Below are 8,027 nucleotides of genomic sequence, written 5' to 3'. Positions count from 1 at the left end.
GGTATAATCAAACATAATGGACTTCTCCATTAGTGGCGGTGTAATGTCCCTGAACAATCAGCAGGGATCTAGGAGAAAAAACACTATCCATAAGCAGAGGACAAACTGTGGGAGTAGAAACACCGAGGAAAAGCAACTGCTTAACTACAGAGGTTGAGGGGACATGACAGAGGAGAGACTCTAAACGAACCCTTTAATGTAAATACTAACAACATGGCAATGGGTTCAAATCAAGAACACATGTGATACTGTAGTTGAGGAATACCTCCTCTTTTCTTTATTTGTATTTGCTTAAGATAAAGTTGTGGACTTGCTTGTCTTTGCTTCAGACAAAGATGAGGATTGACCTTCGCCCATCTTGGGACCAAGGATGGAACAGTAAACAAGAAGGCTGCGGGATAAAATTTATGAAGGGCTAATTGCGATTAGGTGGGCGCCTATCCCCTCGTCTGTCCCCTTCCCCTTTGTTTGTATTTGAATTAAAGGAAGAATGTAGGCTGACCTTCGAACACCTGACTATCCCTTGATCAAGATTAGGGTTTCTGGAATGTAGAGTTGTACATTCCTGTAGGGTTTTTTGTCTAAGTAGTCTTTGCCTATAAAAGTTCTGTGTGAAGCAAATAAAATTGGCACTATTTCTCTCTTTTCATATAGTGTCCATCTCTTCTTTTGTTACTCTTCATTTTTCGTTACCCCAAACAGGATGTCACAGGACTGGCCAACCCTGTGGATGAGTCTTGTAAGCCTTAGAGTCTTACAAATGGCTGCCCGGACAGGGACTTTCATTCGTAACCCCGATTCCTTTGCTGGTCAAAGGATGACGAAGAGTTAACAGCTTTTGCCCCGAGACTGCAGCTCGGATGGGCAGAAGAATCGAACAGAGAGAGTGCAGTATTTGTGGGCCTCCTCTGTTCCCCAACTTTTTCTCTCTTTCGCTTTTTAGTTTAAACTGTCCCCTATTAGGGACCCCCTTCCCCCCATTCTTTTCTTTTCTTGGAACCCTTCCTTCCGTTCTCTTTGGAGAACCCCCGACGCTGTGTGCTGGTCATGCAGTTTCAATGCTACGGAGATCCCCTCGGTGGTGAGCATACGAGATACTCTAAGGGTGAGAGGGAAATTATATTTTTTCTTTAGAATGGATCCTAAAACACTGATTTTTTTTTCTCAAAGCATGCTTGTCACAATGTTGTGTGTTTCTGTTTTTTGTTGTCTTTGTCAAAGTCTCATCTCTATGTATTCTTAAATTGGACACTCACAAAAAGAAAGAATGTAAAATGGGATAGTTGCAAGATTGAACTTGTCTGTCAAAAATCCTCAGCAGAGGACAAAAGCAAATACCTGTTCAATGATTTTTTCCTCTTTCTTCCTTTGGATGGGCCCCCAAAGGAGCGAAAAAGAGAAAAATTCAGAGCAGAAAAAGGGAGATTTTTACTCCACAATTAGAGGCTATTTTTCACTTAAGATTAATCCTATGGTTTGATGTATGCAATTTGGGAGTATTGTTAATGATTTTGATATGATCTAAATTTAATTTCGTGCAACTATTTGTCAGTTAAATGTGAAATATTAATCAGATTTTATTGAGCACAACAAAACTCCTGGTTAGAAGTTTGTTTTATTAAATATTGCTATGCATCATGGTTTCAGTGAATTTGAGAATTGTCTAAATGTGGCTGATAGCCAGACTGACACAGAGAGGGAATATTTTATTCTATAAGGACAAAAAATTGCACTGGCTACTTTATATATGTAAAAGTCATCATGTTGTTGAGAAGAACTTATTCTAGAAATTAAATTTGGGATTTTTTCAAATCAGATTTATTTTAATGCATGTGCTGTCAGGAATAGTAACAAGAAATCATATGACACACAAGAAGTTTAAGTAATCTGTTCATGGAATTTTATAATACTAGTATTAAGAATTTGGTATTTTGCAAGTGAGAATTTCTAAATGATGTTTTTGATCAAGGTTATATGAATTGTTTTTAAATGTGAAAAATGCATAGGAAGGAATTTGTAATCTAGAGATGAACATGTATGTATTCAGATACCAAATGCTGGAAATTAGTGATGCTGAGTGAATACAGAATATGTATGCATTTGTATTATGAAGAGAATTAAGTTTTCCACCTAAATAGGTTAAGGGTATATGATATACAAACTGTATGTCCTTAACAAGACAAATTTAACCAGCCCTGAAATCAAGAGGGCTTGTTATGAAGATTGAATACAATTCCATATAGTGCCTTTCCTCTACTTACAATAATGGTAAAGAGGGGAAGCCAGAAGAAATAATGAAGTAGTCCCAATAAGAGAAAATAATTAATTGAAATAGATAAAGGAGATTTATCCCTTCCTAAGTTTTTTTTAGGAAACAGACCCAGCCCCCTCCCCCTCAGGAGGTCAAACAGTTTTGGCAGGCTGGAAAAAAAAAAAAAAGACTCGACTCTAATTAGCTGAAGGATAAGAATTAGGAAGGTCAGGTAACAAAAGGAACTTCAGGAATATCAAAGAGGTCCGGCTGGAATGCCAGGTAACATATAGCTAACTAGGGATGTGATTAAGTAACTGTGAAAGTAACCAGCCTCTGAGGACAAACCTAAGGATCTCTGACCTCACATAACTATGTTTGTGATCAAACTATGTTTGATTGTCAAATAAGAATCTTTATGTGAAAGGAAATAACTTTATATCTTATAACCTATCTATATAAGTTTATAATTGAATTTGGAGGTGTCTGGATTCGTTTTATGAAGTGCTCCACTGCAATAAGAGTAATGAATAGAGATACTAACTGATATTCTTAAATTCTAGTATGAATTAGATATAATTGTAATAATGTTGATGGAATTTAATCAGGAATATAGCAATATTTTAGGCTAAACGAAAACCAAACTGTAGGTTTTATTCTACTTTAGACAGGTTTTGAGGAATGCATGTAAATGCTTTGTGCTTCAGTTTGGTGACACACTGTAAGATTGCTAAAGGACTTAATCAAAGTTATTTGGGAGTTGTGGAGTTTAAACTAAAATCCACTGAGAGTAAATTATTATGAAAGAGGTTTGATAAATTCAACATTATAGTAAGCTCACTTGTTAAAGAAGGATGGGACAAGGCTGTTAAGTAATAAATCTAAATTGAGCCAAGGAGCCTTAAGATAAATTGCTCAGAAGCTATTAACCCCTTCCTTGCACACAGGAAGGAGAAAGAAGTTCCACACTAATACTTATGAACTGCACTAGGGATCTCAAAGAGGTAACAACCTCTGTGTGCTAGAACTCAAGATAAGTGTATTTTAATTGTAGATTCAGAGGTTTTAAGACACTCAAACAAACAAACTTTGCCAGGCCTGGTCTGACCAAGTAGCTTGTTTGAAGCTGTGAATTTTAGTGCAAACATTCCACGTCCAGAATGATAAGATTATTCAGCCAACAAGATGTAGCTTCAGCCCTTCATTCTGTAAGACTACACTTTCCTGCTCTGTACATCATCCATTATATGGATGATATTCTTATCATGGCTGAAGATGAATCTCAAATAAGCAAGTGCTATAGTCAATTAGAAATTACCTTGCAAAAATACCATTTAGCTATTACTCAAGAAAAGATTCACAAAACAAGTCCCGTACTCTATCTAGGGGCTCAGTTATAGGCAACATCTGTTATGCCTCAAAAATACAATTAAGAAAGGACTGCTTTTAATGATTATCAGAAATTGTTAGGTGATATCAATTGTGTCAGGCAATATTCATTTCTTACTACAACTGAATTACAACCTTTATTCAAAATTTTGGAAGGGAGCTCTGACTTGAATTCCCCTGGAACTTTGACACCTGAGGCCTCTCTTGCTTTAGAGATAGTAGAAGATAACCATTATCAGCCTCAATTAGCTGTGAAAGTGACTATTTTTGCAACTTTAATGTTACCAACAGGTGCCTTAACTGAGAAACAAAGAGTCATTGAATGGTTACATCTAAAAAGCAAAATGGGAAAGGCTTTACAGAGTTATGACTGTCTTATGGCTCAATTAATATGGAAAGGCATAGAACATGTGGTCTCAGGTTTAGGATAGTATCCTCATGAAGTCCAGGTACCCATTGCTAAAGATATACTACAGAAATATTTAGTCTTTACTGTTAGTGTACCCCATTGCTATTACCACCTACACTCCACAAGGCTTATTTTCTTTTTTGTCACAACATCCTATTGTTTTTCCTAATATTCTAAGAGATTGTCCGGTATCAGGACCTAATATTTGTGTTGATGCAAATGCTAATTACAAGACAGGAGTATACAAGGAAGGTAGTTCACCTGTCATTTTTACCACTCCTTATTCTTCTACCCAACAAAATGAATTAACAGCTATTTTACTAGTTTTTTGGTTACTTCAGGAGCCTTTCAACCTTATAATGGACTCTAAATATGTTTTTCAGTTCTTGCAGGGTATAGAAAAAGCTGTTATCAGATCTACTCAAAGCAATGTACAAATGTAAATTACAAACTGTCATATGACAAAGGATACATCCAGTATGTCATGCATGTACACAGTCATACCACTCTGCCTGGACCTATTTTTAAAGGAAATGATATCATAGATCAAGCTTTGATTGCTCAATGTTATCTAACTGATATACAATAATCACATCATAGATTTCACCAAAATAGTAATGCTTTATGCCAAATGTTCCAACTCGCTAAAGATCAAGCCAAAAGTATTGTTAAAAAGTGTCCTAATTGTGTTCCAAAACACCCCCCAATGCATATTGCTGTGAATCCCAGAGGCTTAAATAGTACAAATGGATGTGACCCATGAACCGTCCTTTGGGCCACTTAAATATATCCATGTCACTGTGGATACTTATTCAGCATTTTTATGGGCTTCCTGCTTGATGGGAGAAAGAACTTCTCATGTTATTACTTTTGAGATGGCTGGTCCCCCCAGAACATTTAAAACAGATAATGGACCTGCTTATACTTCCAAACAATTTTTTCTTTTTTGCCACACTTGGGCTATTCACCTCACAGGTATCAGATCTTAAAAAACATTTCTTTTAAAACAAAAAGGGGGAGACAGCACCCCACAGCGATGATTGACAATAGCTGTACATACTATAAATAATTTGATCTTTACTTCCAATAATATATCCAGAGCTGAAAAATTTTTCTCTGCATTTTCTTATGAATGAAATTCAGGCACCACTCCTGTGCTCCCTGCCCCAGAACAAAAACTTGGCATGTGGAAAGATGATAATCAAACTTGGCAAGAGGCAAGGACTACCCAGTGGTCCTGCAAGGCCGAGGTTCTGTTTGTGTCTCCACAGGTAAAGACAGAGTATGGCTCCCTCCCCGCTGAGTTCGAGAAATTGACCATAAAGAGAAGGACAAGGAGAGGACACAGGAAGCCTCATAAGGGACTTGACAACATCTCCATAAGATACTGACTCTTCTGCTTCTATTCCAGAATTTAAGTGCAGCTACTGGAGTAAAGAGATGGTCTTTGGGGAACAACCATCTTGGGTAGAGTATGTCAGCATGGGACACACTTTACCGGAAGTCATCTTATATACAAAAACTAACTGATATTCCTGGCATTTACCATTTTGAGAGACAAGCTAAGGACAACAATCAGGCCAACAATTTGTTTGTGCCTTTCAATTGGACTGGACTAGTTGAGGCACCCCCAGTGTGCCTCGCACACCATCCTACATGCCTGCCCCTCAGATCTCTGCAGGTGCATTATTATGGTCATCCTGACCTGTCAGACTCTTTCTGGATAGGACCTTATCGTGTAGATAAAAGGGAAAAATATGAAGATTATGGCCAACTGCAATATCTAGGTTGGCTAGGAGAATCTTGTGATAGTATTTGGGGACAAGAAAGACCTATTTGTCCATATGTGATGGGATATAAACAAAGAGACACTGTTAATATGTTTCTGCCCTTGCTGTCATGTAGATTTAAAAGGGCATCATGTATTCATTGGAAAAATATGATTTGGATGTATTGGCATAACAACACAAGGTGTATTGGAAAGAAATTGGATTCTTATAAATTTCATGATTGTTTTATAGGATACAGCTCACCTTTGTGGGTGATGCCCCCAGAGCTAATTGGTTACATTTTGCTAATTTCACACAGATTTTGACTGATTATGGAAAGATAGCCCCGGCATTGGATAAAGTAAATATGTCTCATTATGTTAATGTTACTTATAATGGAAAAGTCCAAAATCCAGTAACTAGAAGTGTTACATTAGGCATTCAAGGCAAACACTCAGGGGGGTGGTATCACTCACCGGCAGATAGAGGAATGGAATAATTGTCTCAACTAATCAGCCCTAAGAAAAGAAGATGTATTTCTTGCTTAGTTTTAGGAATTGTAGCTCTTATAGACGCTATAACAGCCACAACTGTCAGTAGTGTTTCACTAGCACAAAGTGTAGCTAATGTAAGGACCCTGGAACATGATGCAGAATATTTACATGGGCTAGCACAGAATGTAACCCAGGTTTTACACTTGCAGCAGGATATTAATACAAGGGTTTTTTATGCTTTACAACAAATATCTAAAGATGTATTGTTATTAACCAATCAAGTAGAAATTTTAGCTATCAAGGGTAAATTAAGGTGTGATTATCGCTATTCAGCCTTTTGCCTTCTTCCTGTTAAAGCTAACATGTCTGATGCATTCGAAAAAATTAGAAGTGATCTACAAGGTCTTTGGTTAAAGAGTAACATCTCAGAGGACATCCAGCAATTGAACCATATCATTGATGAGATGGATAACTCTTTAGCTGAGGACCTTCGCCCCGAACATATAGCTGACTCGTTATACAATTGGATCAAGTCAGGCCAAAGTTGGCTCTCTCCTTTGGCCCAAATGAGTATAACCATATTAACCTTCATATTGTTCATAGTTATCTTAGCGGTCCTTCTTCCCTGTCTGTTCCAAATCCTTTTGTCCAGCTTGGGAAAAATTGGCCGAATCTTGGCTCTCCACAGAAGTCTTTTGCAGAACAAATAGGGGGAATTGTAGTCGAGGAATACCTCCTCTTTTCTTTATTTGTATTTGCTTAAGATAAAGTTGTGGACTTGCTTGTCTTTGCTTCAGACAAAGATGAGGATTGACCTTCGCCCATCTTGGGACCAAGGATGGAACAGTAAACAAGAAGGCTGCGGGATAAAATTTATGAAGGGCTAATTGCGATTAGGTGGGCGCCTATCCCCTCGTCTGTCCCCTTCCCCTTTGTTTGTATTTGAATTAAAGGAAGAATGTAGGCTGACCTTCGAACACCTGACTATCCCTTGATCAAGATTAGGGTTTCTGGAATGTAGAGTTGTACATTCCTGTAGGGTTTTTTGTCTAAGTAGTCTTTGCCTATAAAAGTTCTGTGTGAAGCAAATAAAATTGGCACTATTTCTCTCTTTTCATATAGTGTCCATCTCTTCTTTTGTTACTCTTCATTTTTCGTTACCCCAAACAGGATGTCACAGGACTGGCCAACCCTGTGGATGAGTCTTGTAAGCCTTAGAGTCTTACATGATACCCAGTGGAATCATGTGTCGGCTATGGGGGGGTGAGGGGGGAGGAAAAGAAAATGATCTTTGTCTTTAATGCTTGGAAATGATCAAATAAAATATTATTTTAAAAAAAGATATAGAAAAATATATGAGAGGTTCAAGTCTCCTCATTTTATTAATGAGGGAAGTGAAGTCCAAAGAGGGTCTAAGGTCACAAAGGTAGAATATAGCAACCAAACTAGGTTTTTAACTCCAAATATAGTGCTTTCTATAACACCTTGATGCTCTAGACTTTGTTCTATGCATGGATATCTTTGATGTATCCTTAACCCCTTCCATGTTTGGATAAAATTATAGGGCTATTATATTTAACAAAGGTTTAACTCAATTACTGAATAGATTTCCAAGTATTTACCTACCTAGGTCCTAGGACAGAATTCCTTCATCTGCTATCTACAGTATACTCTTAGTTCCTCTGTTTGGAGGATTCTACTAATGAGGGTGATAC

General features: G+C 37.5%; 1 long non-coding RNA gene across 1 annotated transcript; it reads left to right on the top strand.

Annotated features, from left to right (window-relative positions):
* Positions 1 to 246: 246 nt before the first annotated feature.
* Positions 247 to 7,429, top strand: LOC103098036 (uncharacterized). The gene is made up of 2 exons (XR_465529.2): positions 247 to 1,081; positions 5,321 to 7,429. It is a non-coding gene; the product is annotated as an uncharacterized LOC103098036 (long non-coding RNA).
* The last annotated feature ends 598 nt before the right edge of the window (positions 7,430 to 8,027 follow it).

This window comes from Monodelphis domestica, chromosome 3 (assembly GCF_027887165.1).
Source record: "Monodelphis domestica isolate mMonDom1 chromosome 3, mMonDom1.pri, whole genome shotgun sequence".
Classification (NCBI taxonomy): domain Eukaryota; kingdom Metazoa; phylum Chordata; class Mammalia; order Didelphimorphia; family Didelphidae; genus Monodelphis; species Monodelphis domestica.
The sequence above is the reverse complement of the archived record's forward strand: the minus strand, read 5'-3'. Positions and strand labels throughout refer to the sequence as shown.